Source organism: Amblyomma mixtum, chromosome 3, assembly GCF_055824585.1.
Source record: "Amblyomma mixtum isolate Tamu chromosome 3, ASM5582458v1, whole genome shotgun sequence".
Taxonomy (NCBI): domain Eukaryota; kingdom Metazoa; phylum Arthropoda; class Arachnida; order Ixodida; family Ixodidae; genus Amblyomma; species Amblyomma mixtum.
The window spans coordinates 88,883,005-88,902,195 of NC_143014.1; the positions used below are offsets into that span (position 1 = coordinate 88,883,005).

General features: G+C 48.9%; 6 non-coding genes across 6 annotated transcripts; all 6 read right to left on the reverse strand.

Moving 5' to 3' along the window:
* Window positions 1-28: 28 nt before the first annotated feature.
* On the reverse strand, window positions 29-100 carry TRNAQ-UUG (transfer RNA glutamine (anticodon UUG)). The gene has a single exon. It is a non-coding gene; the product is annotated as a tRNA-Gln (tRNA).
* A 5-nt stretch (window positions 101-105) lies between these two features.
* On the reverse strand, window positions 106-177 carry TRNAE-UUC (transfer RNA glutamic acid (anticodon UUC)). Its single transcript has one exon. It is a non-coding gene; the product is annotated as a tRNA-Glu (tRNA).
* An 8,219-nt stretch (window positions 178-8,396) lies between these two features.
* Window positions 8,397-8,468, reverse strand: TRNAQ-UUG (transfer RNA glutamine (anticodon UUG)). Its single transcript has one exon. It is a non-coding gene; the product is annotated as a tRNA-Gln (tRNA).
* Window positions 8,469-8,473: 5 nt separating this feature from the next.
* On the reverse strand, window positions 8,474-8,545 carry TRNAE-UUC (transfer RNA glutamic acid (anticodon UUC)). The gene has a single exon. It is a non-coding gene; the product is annotated as a tRNA-Glu (tRNA).
* A 5,247-nt stretch (window positions 8,546-13,792) lies between these two features.
* On the reverse strand, window positions 13,793-13,864 carry TRNAQ-UUG (transfer RNA glutamine (anticodon UUG)). The gene has a single exon. It is a non-coding gene; the product is annotated as a tRNA-Gln (tRNA).
* A 5-nt stretch (window positions 13,865-13,869) lies between these two features.
* Window positions 13,870-13,941, reverse strand: TRNAE-UUC (transfer RNA glutamic acid (anticodon UUC)). Its single transcript has one exon. It is a non-coding gene; the product is annotated as a tRNA-Glu (tRNA).
* Window positions 13,942-19,191: the final 5,250 nt, after the last annotated feature.

Below are 19,191 nucleotides of genomic sequence, written 5' to 3' on the forward strand. Positions count from 1 at the left end.
CAGCAAAATAGTAGGTTAAAAAAATAAAGGGTCTCACCGAGATTCGAACTCGGATTCCTGGATTCAAAGTCCAGAGTGCTAACCCTTACACCATGAGACCACACATTCCGACGCCGGGAATCGAACCCGGGCCTCCTGGGTGAAAGCCAGGTATCCTAGCCACTAGACCACGCCGGAACACGACAAGGTGGAGCAAGAGGACACTCTAGGCATTGTTCGCTTGCACAAAACCCTTAATTTCCAGGTTCAATCGAATCTCATGTCTTAATATTCCCTAGTCGATAAGCCGCTTGCACGAAAGAAACTAGACTAGAAAATTTGAAAGGCAGGAACCGAGGCTGCATTGAGCAGTCGTATCCCAGTATCTTAGAGGGAGGAGGAAGAAGAAGAAGACGGCGCCTTCTCTTGATCGAGCTCCTGTTTTTGCAAAATATTTTGTGCTTCTGTGGCCTTGAAGGCGACCTCGCCGTCCCAGACGATGGCGGATGACCCGCCGCCTCTGCGGCCTTCTCTAGTTAGCAGTGTAGACCGCACATATCAACCTCGATGCAGTGTGGATCTCCCCTCAGAGCTCCCGGGATCATCTAGTTTTTCCTATTCGGATGGCATGGAGTTAGACGCTGGCTACGTCGAGATTGTAAGTGGCGCCTAAAAAGGAAGCTCTCCAAAACCCCGACAGAGTGTGGGCCCACTATACGTACGATGCGGGCTAACCCGTCCTGTGTGAGCACGAAGGGGCTTAACCAGCCAAGTGTGAGCAAGAAAACAGTTAACGAGGCCAATGTAAGTGCGCAATCTCTCACACGATTCCATACATGCCTGTCGAGGATTTAGAGAATCTCAACTTCATCAACAGGCAGACTGACTTTTCTTCTTGAACGACTGGATCCGCGCCAAGTCAAAGAAGTGCGTGATTCACGAATATACACTGCTAGGAATCGCACGTCCTCTAAGACTGCTTAATTAGTGACTGGTGTGCGTACAAACTAACTCAACGGAATGACCCACATTTGAAGGACGGCGCCTATCCGTACTCCGGCTACAGCCCGACGCCCGCGAAGAGCACGACTGGCTCATCCGAGTACATCAGTTCCGCCATCTTTAGACAGGAAGTTAGCCTGCATCGATGTTGACTTCGGCGAAACAGTCATCTTGGACGGCTTCCTGAGGAATATAAAGCGTCCCAAGATGGCGGCTGTTCGGCTACACGTCTAAGTAGCCGTCTACTCGGAGATAGTGAAACGCACCCCAAGTGTCACGTGTCCCCAATTGCAAGCAAGGTTGCAGCGTTCAGTTTCCATTACGTCAGCGTACTTGCGCCGTGAGGGGCTTGAACTTTCACCAACTAAAAGCGTAATCTTGGCTTTCACACCCAAGTTAATGGCCTGGTATCCGGCCACAATCGTCGGACAATTTGTTGCGTACGTAACACATCACAAATTCTTAGGTGTTACGGTAGACCATGAACTGTCCTGGAGGAACCATATTTCTTTCCTCAAGAAAAAAGCTTGACATCTTTGCAAGCATTGTGCGGTGCACGGCAGGGAAATCCTGGGGTCCCATTGAGCGATCTTTACTTCACGTCTAACAGGCGCTGGTAGTCGGTCTTCTGATGTACAGTGCACCCGTCCTCTCGGGGGTCAGACTATCTGGCCTGCGTGCGCTTGAAAGCGCGTAGGCTCGTGATTTAAGAGAATGCATAGGTTTGCCACACAAAACTTCTACAAGGGGCACATTTTACGAGGCCCACGCCTGCCAAGCACGAATTTATATTCAGCAGGATTTATTTATTTATTTATTATTATTTATTTATTACGAATTTATTTTCGTGTGAATTTGCGACATCTGACCACGCATCGTTATCCCCCCCCTTACCAATATTAGTGCTGTGCGTCAAGATTCAGCCTTTTCCAAAGCCCTTTGGATTCAGTGCAATGCGGTGCCTTCGAACTACATGCCACACCAGATTTCGGAGATGCCTCTTTGGGCAGTAGCGAAACCATATATACGTGCAACCATTCCAGAGATTACAAAGAAGACACACATCCCAACAGTCGGTTTGAAACAGCTGCGCTGTCACACATTGCATCTATGTGTGGTGGGCTCCCAGAATGTTTTTGTGGACGGATCCGTGACGACCCCCTCTTCAGCTGCAGCGGTGATAGTGCCAGGAAATGCCTTATGTCACCGTTTCAGGCTGATGCATAAAACGTCGTCATTACTACAACAGAATTGGCAGCCATACGAGAGGCCTTCCGTCATAATATTGGTCACCAGTCAGCGCACCAATGGTCTATATTCTGCGACTGTACTAGTCTCAATCGGTTTCCACATCGCATCCAGAGTCACTCTGACATCCTCGTCTAGTCTTTCGCCCCCCGCTTCCTCCGGGCGCTTGCGGGAGACCTCGAACTACACGCTGGTAGAACAGTGGTGGCGGCCGCCTCTGCGCTTACGACCGGCGCTGCCTTTTGAGGACTTCGAGCGGGAATGGCGGCGCTTCCTGGGCGCTCGTTTGCCCGAGTCGCTGAGGCCAGACGAGTTGGCCCGAGACCGGCGACGAGATCGGACGCGACGCCGTCGGCCACCGCTTCTTCGAGAATGGTGACGCCTGCTTCGGTGCCGCTTCTCACCTCTGACACTGCGAGATTTGCTTCCCGGTCGCCGGCCGGTACCACGCGTACGTGCGCCCCCGTCGGTGCTGTCTGATCTCGAGAACGTCCCAAAGCAAATCAGGCTATGAGAGACGCCGTAGTGAAGGGGTCCGGAAATTTCGACCACCTGGGGTTCTTTAACGTGCCCTGATATCGCACAGTACACGAGCCTCTAGAATTTCGCCTTCATCTAAATTCAGCCGCCTCAGCCGGGATCGAACCCGCGTCGTTCGGGCCAGCAGCCGAGCGCCGTAGCCACTGAGCCACCGCGGCGGGTGTGCTCTTCGTTCATCCAGACAGGTGTTAGCGTGCAATTATACTTTCCGAATCCGGATGTCCAGTCTATGGGGGCTTCAACAGCATTAAACGACGCACTACATTGACCCCTTTCTTCCGTATGGGGACGGCGGAAATAGTGCGCGGTTATGTAGTACAAGCGCGTTGGTGTTGTCTCCGTAGATGCGAAGAATTGCATTATTTGCGCTGACATGAACTTTGCAAGGGTGTAAAGAGTACGCTAAGGAGTCTGACTCTCGAGTGCAGGTGGCATCGTGGAGAATTAAAAAAAAAATCATTTTGCCAACACAGGATGTTAGAAAATAAGGATTGGGCTGCCCATGTGATCATATCTCGCTTTCCAGGTGCGTACTGCGAGGACTACTTTCATTGGTAGGGACTCTGCCATGGCAGATTATTTATGCGGAGCAGGTGTTCCAGAAAGTGTTTGCGCATATGCATAATGTAATCTATAATATCCTATCCGTTCCCACCGCAGCATTTTTCTTCATGTTTTGTTGATCCACTGCTATTCAATTTATACTTAAAAGCGAATGGTTGCTGAATACGGGGTGTACGGCGTTTCCCGGTTGTAACGAGAGCTTTGATGGTGTTCAGTATCGGGATAGGAATTTTAATGCTTGTCTCGAGCTGCAGTAGTAGGGCCATAGCGAAATGTCAATTTATAAATTCTTCTTCTTTGACTTTGTCACCGACTGCTTTTCTTCGTTTCGATGGTCTGTTAATGCGTTCTAAGAGGTCTCGAAAGTGCGCGTTAGCCTTGAGTCAGTACAAAGAGGAAGTCCGGGATCTGCCGGCGTCGAGGTGTGCGACTTTTTCGGGTTGAACTGATCCCTCTCCCAACCCCGCTATCCCTCAGGAAGAGAATGTGCCCAATGAAACGCCAGCTGTTGTTTAGTTTTATACTTTTCTGCATTGCTGCCTAACTTAGCGTACATGTGCCGAATTTCTGCTTGAAGCCTGTCTTGTTTCAGGAGTGCTCATCTTTGTGACTATGACGAAGGATGCAAAATGTTGGTTGGTTGGTTTATTGGGGTTTAGCGTCCCAAAGCAACTCAGGCTGTAGCAATTCACGCCGTAGTGAAGGGCTTCGGAAATTTCGACCACCTGGGGTTCTTTAACGTGCACTTACATCGCACAGTGCACGGGCCTCTAGAATTTCGCCTTCATCGAAATTCGACCGCCGCGGCCGGCATCGAACCCGCGTTTTTCGGGCCAGCAGCCGAGCGCCGTAACCACTGAGCCACCGCGGCGGGGCAGATGGTTGCAAAAAATTTAGCTGAGCAGTTTGATGAGTTCCGGCGGGAACTGCATGCTGAAATTAAATCTTTGAAAGATGGTGTTAAATTTTGCTCGGACACATGTGATGCAGTGACTGATATCCAAAAGATGTCAAGGAACTGAAGCACGACATTGAAAAAGCTGGTAGAAAAAAATCGCGAACTGGAAAAGGAAAATGAAAGGCTACAGGCTAGGGTGAATGAACTGGAGCAATATCAGAGACTAAACCACGTTGAAATTAAAGGCCTGCTTGATGAATTTAACGGAGTAGATGCAGTGAAGGAAATCGCAAAAAATCTAGGAGTAGTCATTGATGACTCGGACATCGACATATGTCACAAAGTGGATACGGCCAAATCTCAGGGGGCAGGAATGTTGTCGTTCGCTTCACGCGCAGGACCAAACGTAACTACATTCTTGTGAAAGCGCGCAAGATCGAGCTCACGACGCAGTCCCTTGGCTACGATGGAACGGATGAACGTGTATTTGTCAATAAGCATCTCACGCGGAAAAACAAGCAACTGCTCGGGGCCGCTATAGCTCGCAAAAATATTGTTGGCTGGAAATTTGCGTAGACCAGCAACGGGAAAGTTCTTGCTTGCCGTACGGAAACATCGTCCATCATGCGGATTGCGTCGTCGAGCGACGTTGCCCAGATGTCTGCCGGTGATCGCACGTCTTGAAACGTTGAATTTAGACATGCATTCTTTTTTTTTTTGAACAGTGCAATCAGATATGCCTGCTTTTGTATTGCCATGTGACCTAAAAACGCATCTTGGGGAGGAGAGTATGAAAACTCTACCTTTAAAAAGTTTCCATATAAATGCTCGATCACTCTGTAATAAATGTGACGATTTTATTTCGCTTCTAAACAGTTTTGGCTTTCATTTTGACGTATTGATGGTGTCCGAGACATGGTTCAATGATGATTTCGCGTTTAGGCTTCCTTCCTTTGAGACCTTCTATTCGAATCGCCAAACTAGCCGCAAAGGCGGTGGAGTATCTTTACTTATGAAATCTCATCTGCAATGTGCCTTACTTCAGGAGTTTACGCTTTCCTCAGATGATGTTTAAGTGTTATCAGTCTTAAGTGACTCGACAGTATTTTCCGTTTTTTACCGACCGCCAAATGGGAACGTGCATGTGTTTTTTGCATTCCTTGATCATTTCTTGCAATTCATTTCTCAAAATAGGTACGCTGTACTTTCGGGCGGGGATTTTAAAATTGATATGTTATCTGATTCATCCTTAAAGGTACATTTTGAAATTACGCTCTCATTTAATGGCTGTATAAACGTTATTACTAAGCCTACTCGCATTGATAAAAAACTCCTCTACTCTCTTAGACTTGCTCATAACAAATATTGAGATATCGCTTGTCAAATCTGGTGTCGTTGCGTGTGATTTGATCGACCATATGGGAATTTATATGGGCTTCAAGAAATATGTCACAACACGTGCTTCGCAGCGTCATTCTTTCACTCTTTCCTCTTATCTTATAAGTCTCCTCTATCTGCGCCTGGCAGCGGTGGTGGCTCAGCTTTTTTTTCTTTATTGTCTGGCTTTCACACATAACATACAACAAAACAAAGAATCAACAAAGCACACTAAATGCTAAGTACATACACATGGCACTGTCGTGGTCAGTCAGCATGAATCTGGCTTCGTCAGATTAAAATTCACGCAAACTGCAAAGCGGCTCTAGTCATGACAGCCACTCCGGAGGTACCGCAGCGGCTCTCTGGATGGCCAGAAACCAGTCCATGCTTTCCCGGAAGAAAGTTCGGGCCGGTCTTGAGTCTTTGTCTGGAGCGCCATATACAGTCGAAGCCTATCAACATTATTAAGTCAAACGATACCCCATCCTCATTATCTACAGATAAGTACCGGATGCCATACGGGTCAAGTGGTAATTCTTTCTTTAGGGTTCGCTGCAAAACATCCCAAAAATGAACCCCTTCCCAACAGTGTAAAAACACGTGGTCTATTGTTTCCGGCTTTCTGCAAATTAAACAGTGAGATCCCCAGGGTAAAAAAAATTCCTTTCCTTCTCAAAATTTTTTAACCGGTAAGCTGCCAGTGTGCAGCTTAAAAAAGAAGGTTTTGTTCCTGGCCGCACCTGCATTTTTTAATCTCCTTTAAAACATCTCTGTCTGGGCCTCCACTGTACAAGGCCCTGTACAAGGGCACTGGGACAACTATCTCGAACAAAGCACTGCACGGTTTCTTCCGTTTCACAGTCGACAGAAATTCATTTGAAACCCGCGCGAAAAGGAATCTCAAACTCGCTACAATTTTCCAGTAAAAGACGCAAGTTTGGCCAGCTCGAGCCAGTCGGCAGGCCCATACATATTCCTTTTCCTCCTTCTCTCAGTCGCACCCCGCAGCGGTGGCTCAGTGGTTACGGCGCTCCGCTGCTGGCTCGAAAAACGCGGGTTCGATCCCGGCCGCGGCAGCTGAATTTCTATGGAGGCGAAATTCTAGAGGCCCGTGCAATGTCAGTGCACGTTAAAGAACCCCAGGTGGTCGAAATTTCCGGAGCCCTCCACTAGGGCGTCCCTGATAGTCTGAGTCGCTTTGGAACGTTAAACCCCAATAAACCAAACCAAACCTTCTCTCAGTTTCAACAACAACAACAACATCGAGGTCTTTGTAGTGGATGGCGGTTTTGGGAAATTGCATATCTCTTTGCTCAAGGCTCACCTAGCTGCATTGAAGCTTCCACGTTATCCTCCGCGTCCGATTCTGCTCGACACCATGACTTTGTCCAAATTTTTTCCTCAGTGGCGAGCTTATCGTTCGACTCTTCATGATTTAACTCCGCATAGGAGGGCGTAGACACCTCAGAAGGGCTGTGCACACAGTAGCACTCCCTGGATGCGCACGACCGCAGTCTTCTGTTGCTCTGGAGTCGTTGAAGCCTCTAGCCCCGGCATGACAGGAAACCCTGGCGCTTCTTTCAGTTTGTCGCCGAGGTTCACAGAAGCGTTGGACGATATATTCCTCAGCTTCATGCTCCTCGTTATCGCATCTGTGATGTCATTCTCGCCCAGAACTGGCGTGACTGCAGCGAATGTCTTCGTGCAGACTTCTGCTCCGTGGACAAATTTGCGGAACTCCGAATATTTCGGAATATGCCATTCTTTCGTAGGCATAGCGGCGATCTTCCAGGAACGATAACAAGGGCGTTAGCTGCTCTGAATGGGCAAAAGATGCGGCAACGTCTCGGCGGTAAATCCATCTTTCACGGTCAACACCACTCACCTGGTCGAAGTCTGTGCGATCTTGAACTTCCTTGCAGGCCAAGATCCCCTGGACAGTCTTACAACATTTCCGAAGGGCTCCAGTACTTCACGCACGGCGTCATTGCTGATATTATTTGAAATCCAGGGCAGCTTCATTCATATTTTACTGTGATTATGGCCGATAACGATGTATTTTTTTTTACCTTTTATAAACAGCGTGTTCGCGGCGACCACCACTTGTTTAGCAGCCATTGAATGCGTCGTTACAGCACACACGTGATTCATCTGGTAGGCGCCGATTGACGCCACGTCTGCGACCACCTTGAGCCGTTCCATTTTTTCTTCGAATTCACTGATGTGATAAGGCCGGCCGGACACAATGCAGTGCATAAGAACAGTGTTCAGGGATGCATTTCCAGTTGGCAGCTGAGGCAAAATAATATTGTAATATTCAGACGAAACAGTATAATCACGGCCAGCATCCGCAAACACAGCTCTAACCAATCATAACAGAACTGCGCGAAGAAGACAGGACAACAAGAAGAGGTACGAACAGGAACACACAAAGCTGCGCTTTGTGTGTTTTTCGCGCAGTTTTATTTTGTCTGATTCCAAGAACCAACTAGCCTAACTTCATGCCTTACAGCTCTAACGGAGCTCATGCTTCGTGCGCCTTCGCAGCTTTCCAGCCGGAAGTACTATCTAACTGCACAATACGAGCGGAGAAAGAGCGCGTTCTAAGCATTAGTACTAGTAATAATAATAATATTAGTAACAATAATAAAAAAATAATAATAACGCTTATTTCACCACCAAAATGTACATGCCCATAGTAAAAGCTGCCTCTTGGACAGCTTGACTCGGCCATGGACACACAGGTGCTAACTTTGGCAGCAAAATAGTAGGTTAAAAAAATAAAGGGTCTCACCGAGATTCGAACTCGGATTGCTGGATTCAAAGTCCAGAGTGCTAACCCTTACACCATGAGACCACACATTCCGACGCCGGGAATCGAACCCGGGCCTCCTGGGTGAAAGCCAGGTATCCTAGCCACTAGACCACGCCGGAACACGACGAGGTGGAGCAAGAGGACACTCTAGGCATTGTTCGCTTGCACAAAACCCTTAATTTCCATCTCAATCGAATGTCATGTATTAATATTCCCTAGTCGATAAGCCGCTTGCACGAAAGAAACTAGACTAGAAAATTTGAAAGGCAGGAACCGAGGCTGCATTGAGCAGTCGTATCCCAGTATCTTAGAGGGAGGAGGAAGAAGAAGAAGACGGCACCTTCTCTTGATCGAGCTCCTCTTTTGCAAAATATTTTGTGCTTCTGTGGCCTTGAAGGCGACCTCGCCGTCCCAGACGATGGCGGATGACCCGCCGCCTCTGCGGCCTTCTCTAGTCAGCAGTGTAGACCGCACATATCAACCTCGATGCAGTGTGGATCTCCCCTCAGAGCTCCCGGGATCATCCAGTTTTTCCTATTCGGATGGCATGGAGTTAGACGCTGGCTACGTCGAGATTGTAAGTGGCGCCTAAAAATGAAGCTCTCCAAAACCCCGACAGAGTGTGGGCCCACTATACGTACGATGCGGGCTAACCCGTCCTGTGTGAGCACGAAGGGGCTTAACCAGCCAAGTGTGAGCAAGAAAACAGTTAACGAGGCCAATGTAAGTGCGCAATCTCTCACACGATTCCATACATGCCTGTCGAGGATTTAGAGAATCTCAACTTCATCAACAGGCAGACTGACTTTTCTGCTTGAACGACTGGATCCGCGCCAAGTCAAAGTGCGTGATTCACGAATATACACTGCTAGGAATCGCACGTCCTCTAAGACTGCTTAATTAGTGACTGGTGTGCGTACAAACTAACTCAACGGAATGACCCACATTTGAAGGACGGCGCCTATCCGTACTCCGGCTACAGCCCGACGCCCGCGAAGAGCACGACTGGCTCATCCGAGTACATCAGTTCCGCCATCTTTAGACAGGAAGTTAGCCTGCATCGATGTTGACTTCGGCGAAACAGTCATCTTGGACGGCTTCCTGAGGAATATAAAGCGTCCCAAGATGGCGGCTGTTCGGCTAGACGTCTAAGTAGCCGTCTATTCGGAGGTATTGAAACGCACCCCAAGTGTCACGTGTCCCCAACTGCAAGCAAGGTTGCAGCGTTCAGTTTCCATTACGTCAGCGTACTTGCGCCGTGATGGGCTTGAACTTTCACCAACTAAAAGCGTAATCTTGGCTTCACATCCAAGTTAATGGCCTGGTATCCGGCCACAATCGGCGGACAATTTGTTGCGTACGTAACACATCACAAATTCTTAGGTGTTACGATAGACCATGACCTGTCCTGGAGGAACCATACTTCTTTCCTGAAGAAAAAAGCTTGACATCTTTGCAAGCATTGTGCGATGCACGGCAGGGAAATCCTGGGGTCCCATTGAGCGATCTTTACTTCACGTCTAACAGGCGCTGGTAGTCGGTCTTCTGATATACAGTGCACCCGTCCTCTCGGGGGTCAGACTATCTGGCCTGCGTGCGCTTGAAAGCGCGTAGGCTCGTGCTTTAAGAGAATGCATAGGTTTGCCACGCAAAACTTCTACAAGGGGCACATTTTACGAGGCCCACGCCTGCCAAGCACGAATTTATTTTCAGCAGGATGTATTTATTTATTATTATTATTTATTTATTACGAATTTATTTTCGTGTGAATGTGCGACATCTGAGCACGCATCGTTATCCCCCCCCCCTTACCAATATTAGTGCTGTGCGTCAAGATTCAGCCTTTTCCAAAGCCCTTTGGATTCAGTGCAAAGCGGTGCCTTCGAACTACATGCCACACCAGATTGCGGTGGTGCCTCTTTGGGCAGTAGCGAAACCATATATACGTACAACCATTCCAGAGACTACAAAGAAGACACACATCCCAACAGTCGGTCTGAAACAGCTGCGCTGTCACACATTGCATCCATGTGTGGTGGCTCCCAGAATGTTTTTGTGGACGGATCCGTGACGACCCCCTCTTCAGCTGCAGCGGTGATAGTGCCAGGAAATGCCTTATGTCACCGTTTCAGGCTGATGCATAAAACGTCGTCATTACTACAACAGAATTGGCAGCCATACGAGAGGCCTTCCGTAATAATATTGGTCACCAGTCAGCGCACCAATGGCCTATATTCTGCGACTGTACTAGTCTCAATCGGTTTCCACATCGCATCCAGAGTCACTCTGACATCCTCGTCTAGTCTTTCGCCCCCCCGCTTCCTCCGGGCGCTTGCGGGAGACTTCGAACTACACGCTGGTAGAACGGTGGTGGCGGCCGCCTCTGCGCTTACGACCGGCGCTGCCTTTTGAGGACTTCGAGCGGGAATGGCGGCGCTTCCTGGGCGCTCGTTTGCCCGAGTCGCTGCGGCCAGACGAGCTGGCCCGAGACAGGCGACGAGGTCGGACGCGACGCCGTCCGCCACCGCTTCTTCGAGAATGGTGATGCCTGCTTCGGTGCCGCTTCTCACCTCTGACACTGCGAGATTTGCTTCCCGGTCGCCGGCCGGTACCACGCATACGTGCGCCCCCATCGGTGCTGTCTGATCTCGAGAACGTCCCAAAGCAAATCAGGCTATGAGAGACGCCGTAGTGAAGGGGTCCGGAAATTTCGACCACCTGGGGTTCTTTAACGTGCCCTGATATCGCACAGTACACGGGCCTCTAGAATTTCGCCTTCATCTAAATTCAGCTGCCGCGGCCGGGATCGAACCCGCGTCTTTCGGGTCAGCAGCCGAGTACCGTAACCACTGAGCCACCGCGGCGGGTCCAGCAGACATGGGTGATTTCGGTTCCATATCGTTTTTTTTTTCGCTGCTAGGAGTTAGAGAAATGCATTGTGCAAATAGTACCGGCCCCTCTGAGTGTTGTTCGTAAATATTCCGTGCCCTGACAAACCGTAGAGCTGTCAGCTACATAGCTGTAACGGGACACCTGGGGAGAACTGAAGTCGACCAGTATGAACCCAATAGTGCGTTCGAAAGACAGAAAGTACACTTCCAGTAAAAAACTTCGCTTTGTAAATTTTAAAAGGTAAAAAATAAAGAGAAAATAGGTATCGCCCTTTTGTAGTCGCTTTTGCAAGTGAAGTATTGCGACGTAAAGACAGCCTTTCGAGCGCAAATCGGGGAAGCTATAGGTTACATGCTCACTGATTCCACCTGTTATTGCCGAGTCGTCTCCTCTCTTGACTTCACTAGTTTCACTCAAGGGGCGCGAAACTTTTTAACTCTTATTTTGTCAGCTATACGCATTTTGTTGCCGAAGAAACGTCAACGTATCCAGAAAGAGCTGTAGAATCGATTTTGACTGAACTAAAATTGTATGAAGTTGTCGTTTGCGTTCATTTAAATTCCGAAAGGCCCATCCGCACAACCCAAACCAGACTTTCTCGGCTCGACATTAAGTCCAGCAGGCACCGAAACCCAAGCTGGCATGCTGAAAACTTAGTGTCTGACCTGATTGTTCATCACCAACCTTGTGACAAGACCTGAACGTCACGCTTCAGAGCGCGACAAAAAGTAGAAGCTCTAACGAACCACGAGAGAAGGCAACTCTGGCGCCGCGCTCATCGCAGCAGAAAACGGTGCTTCCGACGCCTAGTCGAAAGCTGCCAGTGAGTGGCTATGTAGGCTAGAAACCGCCTTGTCAGCAAGGCGAACCAGCTTCCCAAGCGCATAGGCAGTCTCTACCACATCCGTCCATCCACCGTGCACAGTGAACTCGCCAAAGTTCATCACGCAACACCCATCGAGTACACGAGCCAAACACACAAGGCGCTTCGATCCTTAGCTGGCCGCCCGCACGAAGACTGCCACCTAATTTCTCTATGAGGTTAAACACCACCTTACCGTAGAGTGGTGGAGGAAAACCGAGACAAATTTTCTCAGGTATAAAGGCAACCAAAGTTGTCACTCAGCATGGCGTATGATACTGTAGAAGCCCTCTGTACGATACTGTAGAAGCTCCATCGACTGGGCATCCGGTTTCGGAAAGTATAACTGAATGGTAACGCCTATCAAGATGAACGAATAGTTGAGGTACGGGTGAACGAATGTATTAACATATTGCACCACACCATGCTGACCACACCTCCTCCCAGCTTCTATGGGAGCGGCTTTCGTCCTGCAGTGGGTGTCGTCAGGTCGATGATGGTAATTAGAATTCTGATCACTGAAGAAAACACCTCGTCTTAGTGATAAAATTCGCCGATTGGTAGTAGCAGTTATGACCTCGCATGATCACGTAACATAGCCGAGCGCTGACATGGCTGAATTTGCGGCACTCCGAACATTTAGGAATACGGAATTCTTTCGTAGGCATAGCGGCGATCTTCCAGGAACGATAACAAGGGCGTTAGCTGCTCCGAATGCGCAACTGATGCGGCAACGACTGGGCGGTAAACCCACCTTTCATGGTCAACACCACTGACCTGGTCGACGTCTGTGCGACCTCGAACTTGCTTGAACGGCGTAGTCGCTGATATTATTTGGTATCCAGTGCAGCTTCATTCATATTTTACTGCGATTATGGCCGATAACGATTTATTTTTTTTTACCTTTTATAAACAACGCTTTCGCTGCGACCACCGCTTGTTAAGCAGCCATTGAATGCGTCGTTACAGCACACACGTGATTCATTTGGTACACGCCTTTCGACGCCACGTCTGCGACGACCTCGAGCCACTCCATCTTTTCTTCGAAATCACCGATGTGATAAGGCCGGCCGGACACAACGCAGTGCGTAAGAACAGTGTTCAGGGATGCATTTCCAGTTGGCAGCTGAGGCGAAATAATTTTGTAATATTCAGACGAAACAGTACAATCACGGCCAGCATCCGCAAATACAGCCCTAACCAGTTATAATAAAACTGCGCGAAGCAGACAGAACAAGAAGAGGCACGAACAGGAACACACAAAGCGCAGCTTTGTGTGTTCTTCGCCCTGTTTTGTGACTGATTCTCAGAACCAACTAGCCCATCTTCACGCCTTACAGCTCTAACGAGCTCATGCTTCGTGCGCCTTCGCAGCTTTCCAGCAGGAAGTACTATCTAACTGCACAATACGAGCGGAGAAATAACGGGTTCTAAGCATTACTACTAGTAATAATAATAATATTATTAAAAATAATAAAAAAATATTAATGACGCTTATTTCACCACCAAAATGTACATGCCCATAGTAAAAGCTGCGTCTTGGACAGCTTGACTCGGCCATGGACACACAGGTGCTAGCTTTGGCAGCAAAATAGTAGGCTAAAAAAATAAAGGGTCTCACCGAGATTCGAACTCGGATTGCTGGATTCAAAGTCCAGAGTGCTAACCCTTACACCATGAGACCACACATTCCGACGCCGGCAATCGAACCCGCGCCTCCTGGGTGAAAGCCAGGTATCCTAGCCACTAGACCACGCCGGAACACGACGAGGTGGAGCAAGAGGATACTCTAGGCATTGTTCGCTTGCACAAAACCCTTAATTTCCATACCAATCGAATGTCATGTATTAATATTCCCTAGTCGATAAGCCGCTTGCACGAAAGAAACTAGACTAGAAAATTTGAAAGGCAGGAACCGAGGCTGCATTGAGCAGTCGTATCCCAGTATCTTAGAGGGAGGAGGAAGAAGAAGAAGACGGCACCTTCTCTTGATCGAGCTCCTGTTTTTGCAAAATATTTTGTGCTTCTGTGGCCTTGAAGGCGACCTCGTCGTCCAAGACGATGGCGGATGACCCGCCGCCTCTGCGGCCTTCTCTAGTCAGCAGTGTAGACCGCACATATCAACCTCGATGCAGTGTGGATCTCCCCTCAGAGCTCCCGGGATCATCCAGTTTTTCCTATTCGGATGGCATGGAGTTAGACGCTGGCTACGTCGAGATTAAAAGTGGCGCCTAAAAAGGAAGCTCTCCAAAACCCCGACAGAGTGTGGGCCCACTATACGTACGATGCGGGCTAACCCGTCCTGTGTGAGCACGAAGGGGCTTAACCAGCCAAGTGTGAGCAAGAAAACAGTTAACGAGGCCAATGTAAGTGCGCAATCTCTCACACGATTCCATACATGCCTGTCGAGGATTTAGAGAATCTCAACTTCATCAACAGGCAGACTGACTTTTCTGCTTGAACGACTGGATCCGCGCCAAGTGAAAGTGCGTGATTCACGAATATACACTGCTAGGAATCGCACGTCCTCTAAGACTGCTTAATTAGTGACTGGTGTGCGTACAAACTAACTCAACGGAATGACCCACATTTGAAGGACGGCGCCTATCCGTACTCCGGCTACAGCCCGACGCCCGCCAAGAGCACGACTGGCTCATCCGAGTACATCAGTTCCGCCATCTTTAGACAGGAAGTTAGCCTGCATCGATGTTGACTTCGGCGAAACAGTCATCTTGGACGGCTTCCTGAGGAATATAAAGCGTCCCAAGATGGCGGCTGTTCGGCTAGACGTCTAAGTAGCCGTCTACTCGGAGGTATTGAAACGCACCCCAAGTGTCACGTGTCCCCAACTGCAAGCAAGGTTGCAGCGTTCAGTTTCCATTACGTCAGCGTACTTGCGCCGTGATGGGCTTGAACTTTCACCAACTAAAAGCGTAATCTTGGCTTTCACACCCAAGTTAATGGCCTGGTATCCGGCCACAATCGGCGGACAATTTTTTGCGTACGTAACACATCACAAATTCTTAGGTGTTACGATAGACCATGACCTGTCCTGGAGGAACCATACTTCTTTCCTGAAGAAAAAAGCTTGACATCTTTGCAAGCATTGTGCGATGCACGGCAGGGAAATCCTGGGGTCCCATTGAGCGATCTTTACTTCACGTCTAACAGGCGCTGGTAGTCGGTCTTCTGATATACAGTGCACCCGTCCTCTCGGGGGTCAGACTATCTGGCCTGCGTGCGCTTGAAAGCGCGTAGGCTCGTGCTTTAAGAGAATGCATAGGTTTGCCACGCAAAACTTCTACAAGGCGCACATTTTACGAGGCCCACGCCTGCCAAGCACGAATTTATTTTCAGCAGGATGTATTTATTTATTATTATTATTTATTTATTACGAATTTATTTTCGTGTGAATGTGCGACATCTGACCACGCATCGTTATCCCCCCCCTTACCAATATTAGTGCTGTGCGTCAAGATTCAGCCTTTTCCAAAGCCCTTTGGATTCAGTGCAAAGCGGTGCCTTCGAACTACATGCCACACCAGATTGCGGAGGTGCCTCTTTGGGCAGTAGCGAAACCATATATACGTACAACCATTCCAGAGACTACAAAGAAGACACACATCCCAACAGTCGGTCTGAAACAGCTGCGCTGTCACACATTGCATCCATGTGTGGTGGCTCCCAGAATGTTTTTGTGGACGGATCCGTGACGACCCCCTCTTCAGCTGCAGCGGTGATAGTGCCAGGAAATGCCTTATGTCACCGTTTCAGGCTGATGCATAAAACGTCGTCATTACTACAACAGAATTGGCAGCCATACGAGAGGCCTTCCGTAATAATATTGGTCACCAGTCAGCGCACCAATGGCCTATATTCTGCGACTGTACTAGTCTCAATCGGTTTCCACATCGCATCCAGAGTCACTCTGACATCCTCGTCTAGTCTTTCGCCCCCCCCGCTTCCTCCGGGCGCTTGCGGGAGACTTCGAACTACACGCTGGTAGAACGGTGGTGGCGGCCGCCTCTGCGCTTACGACCGGCGCTGCCTTTTGAGGACTTCGAGCGGGAATGGCGGCGCTTCCTGGGCGCTCGTTTGCCCGAGTCGCTGCGGCCAGACGAGCTGGCCCGAGACAGGCGACGAGGTCGGACGCGACGCCGTCCGCCACCGCTTCTTCGAGAATGGTGACGCCTGCTTCGGTGCCGCTTCTCACCTCTGACACTGCGAGATTTGCTTCCCGGTCGCCGGCCGGTACCACGCGTACGTGCGCCCCCGTCGGTGCTGTCTGATCTCGAGAACGTCCCAAAGCAAATCAGGCTATGAGAGACGCCGTAGTGAAGGGGTCCGGAAATTTCGACCACCTGGGGTTCTTTAACGTGCCCTGATATCGCACAGTACACGGGCCTCTAGAATTTCGCCTTCATCTAAATTCAGCTGCCGCGGCCGGGATCGAACCCGCGTCTTTCGGGTCAGCAGCCGAGTACCGTAACCACTGAGCCACCGCGGCGGGTCCAGCAGACATGGGTGATTTCGGTTCCATATCGTTTTTTTTTTCGCCGCTAGGAGTTAGAGAAATGCATTGTGCAAATAGTACCGGCCCCTCTGAGTGTTGTTTGTAAATATTCCGTGCGCTGACAAACCGTAGAGCTGTCAGCTACATAGCTGTAACGGGACAGCTGGGGAGAACTGAAGTCGACCAGTATGAACCCAATAGTGCGTTCGAAATACAGAAAGTACACTTCCAGTAAAAAACTTCGCTTTGTAAATTTTAAAAGGTAAAAAATAAAGAGAAAATAGGTATCGCCCTTTTGTAGTAGCTTTTGCAAGTGAAGTATTGCGACGTAAAGACAGCCTTTCGAGCGCAAATCGGGGAAGCTATAGGTTACATGCTCACTGATTCCACCTGTTATTGCCGAGTCGTCTCCTCTCTTGACTTCACTAGTTTCACTCAAGGGGCGCGCAACTTTTTAACTCTTATTTTGTCAGCTATACGCATTTTGTTGCCGAAGAAACGTCAACGTATTCAGAAAGAGCTGTAGAATCGATTTTGACTGAACTAAAATTGTATGAAGTTGTCGTTTGCGTTCATTTAAATTCCGAAAGGCCCATCCGCACAACCCAAACCAGACTTTCTCGGCTCGACATTAAGTCCAGCAGGCACCGAAACCCAAGCTGGCATGCTGAAAACTTAGTGTCTGACCTGATTGTTCATCACCAACCTTGTGACAAGACCTGAACGTCACGCTTCAGAGCGCGACAAAAAGTAGAAGCTCTAACGAACCACGAGAGAAGGCAACTCTGGCGCCGCGCTCATCGCAGCAGAAAACGGGGCTTCCGACGCCTAGTCGAAAGCTGCCAGTGAGTGGCTATGTAGGCTAGAAACCGCCTTGTCAGCAAGGCGAACCAGCTTCCCAAGCGCATAGGCAGTCTCTACCACATCCGTCCATCCACCGTGCACAGTGAACTCGCCAAAGTTCATCACGCAACACCCATCGAGTACACGAGCCAAACACACAAGGCGCTTCGATCCTTAGCTGGCCGCCCGCACGAAGACTGCCACCTAATTTCTCTATGAGGTTAAACACCACCTTACCGTAGAGTGGTGGAGGAAAACCGAGACAAATTTTCTCAGGTATAAAGGCAACCAAAGTTGTCACTCAGCATGGCGTATGATACTGTAGAAGCCCTCTGTACGATACTGTAGAAGCCCCATCGACTGGGCATCCGGTTTCGGAAAGTATAACTGAATGGTAACGCCTATCAAGATGAACGAATAGTTGAGGTACGGGTGAACGAATGTATTAACATATTGCACCATACCATGCTGACCACACCTCCTCCCAGCTTCTATGGGAGCGGCTTTCGTCCTGCAGTGGGTGTCGTCAGGTCGATGATGGTAATTAGAATTCTGATCACTGAAGAAAACACCTCGTCTTAGTGATAAAATTCGCCGATTGGTAGCAGCAGTTATGACCTCGCATGATCACGTAACATAGCCGAGCGCTGACATGGCTGAATTTGCGGCACTCCGAACATTTAGGAATACGGAATTCTTTCGTAGGCATAGCGGCGATCTTCCAGGAACGATAACAAGGGCGTTAGCTGCTCCGAATGCGCAACTGATGCGGCAACGACTGGGCGGTAAACCCATCTTTCATGGTCAACACCACTGACCTGGTCGACGTCTGTGCGACCTCGAACTTGCTTGCACGGCGTAGTCGCTGATATTATTTGGTATCCAGTGCAGCTTCATTCATATTTTACTGCGATTATGGCCGATAACGATTTATTTTTTTTTTTACCTTTTATAAACAACGCTTTCGCTGCGACCACCGCTTGTTAAGCAGCCATTGAATGCGTCGTTACAGCACACACGTGATTCATTTGGTACACGCCTTTCGACGCCACGTCTGCGACGACCTCGAGCCACTCCATCTTTTCTTCGAAATCACCGATGTGATAAGGCCGGCCGGACACAACGCAGTGCGTAAGAACAGTGTTCAGGGATGCATTTCCAGTTGGCAGCTGAGGCGAAATAATTTTGTAATATTCAGACGAAACAGTACAATCACGGCCAGCATCCTCAAATACAGCCCTAACCAGTTATAATAAAACTGCGCGAAGCAGACAGAACAAGTAGAGGCACGAACAGGAACACACAAAGCGCAGCTTTGTGTGTTCTTCGCCCTGTTTTGTGACTGATTCTCAGAACCAACTAGCCCATCTTCACTATTTACAGCTCTAACGAGCTCATGCTTCGTGCGCCTTCGCAGCTTTCCAGCAGGAAGTACTATCTAACTGCACAATACGAGCGGAGAAATAACGGGTTCTAAGCATTACTACTAGTAATAATAATAATATTATTAAAAATAATAAAAAAATATTAATGACGCTTATTTCACCACCAAAATGTACATGCCCATAGTAAAAGCTGCGTCTTGGACAGCTTGACTCGGCCATGGACACACAGGTGCTAACTTTGGCAGCAAAATAGTAGGCTAAAAAGATAAA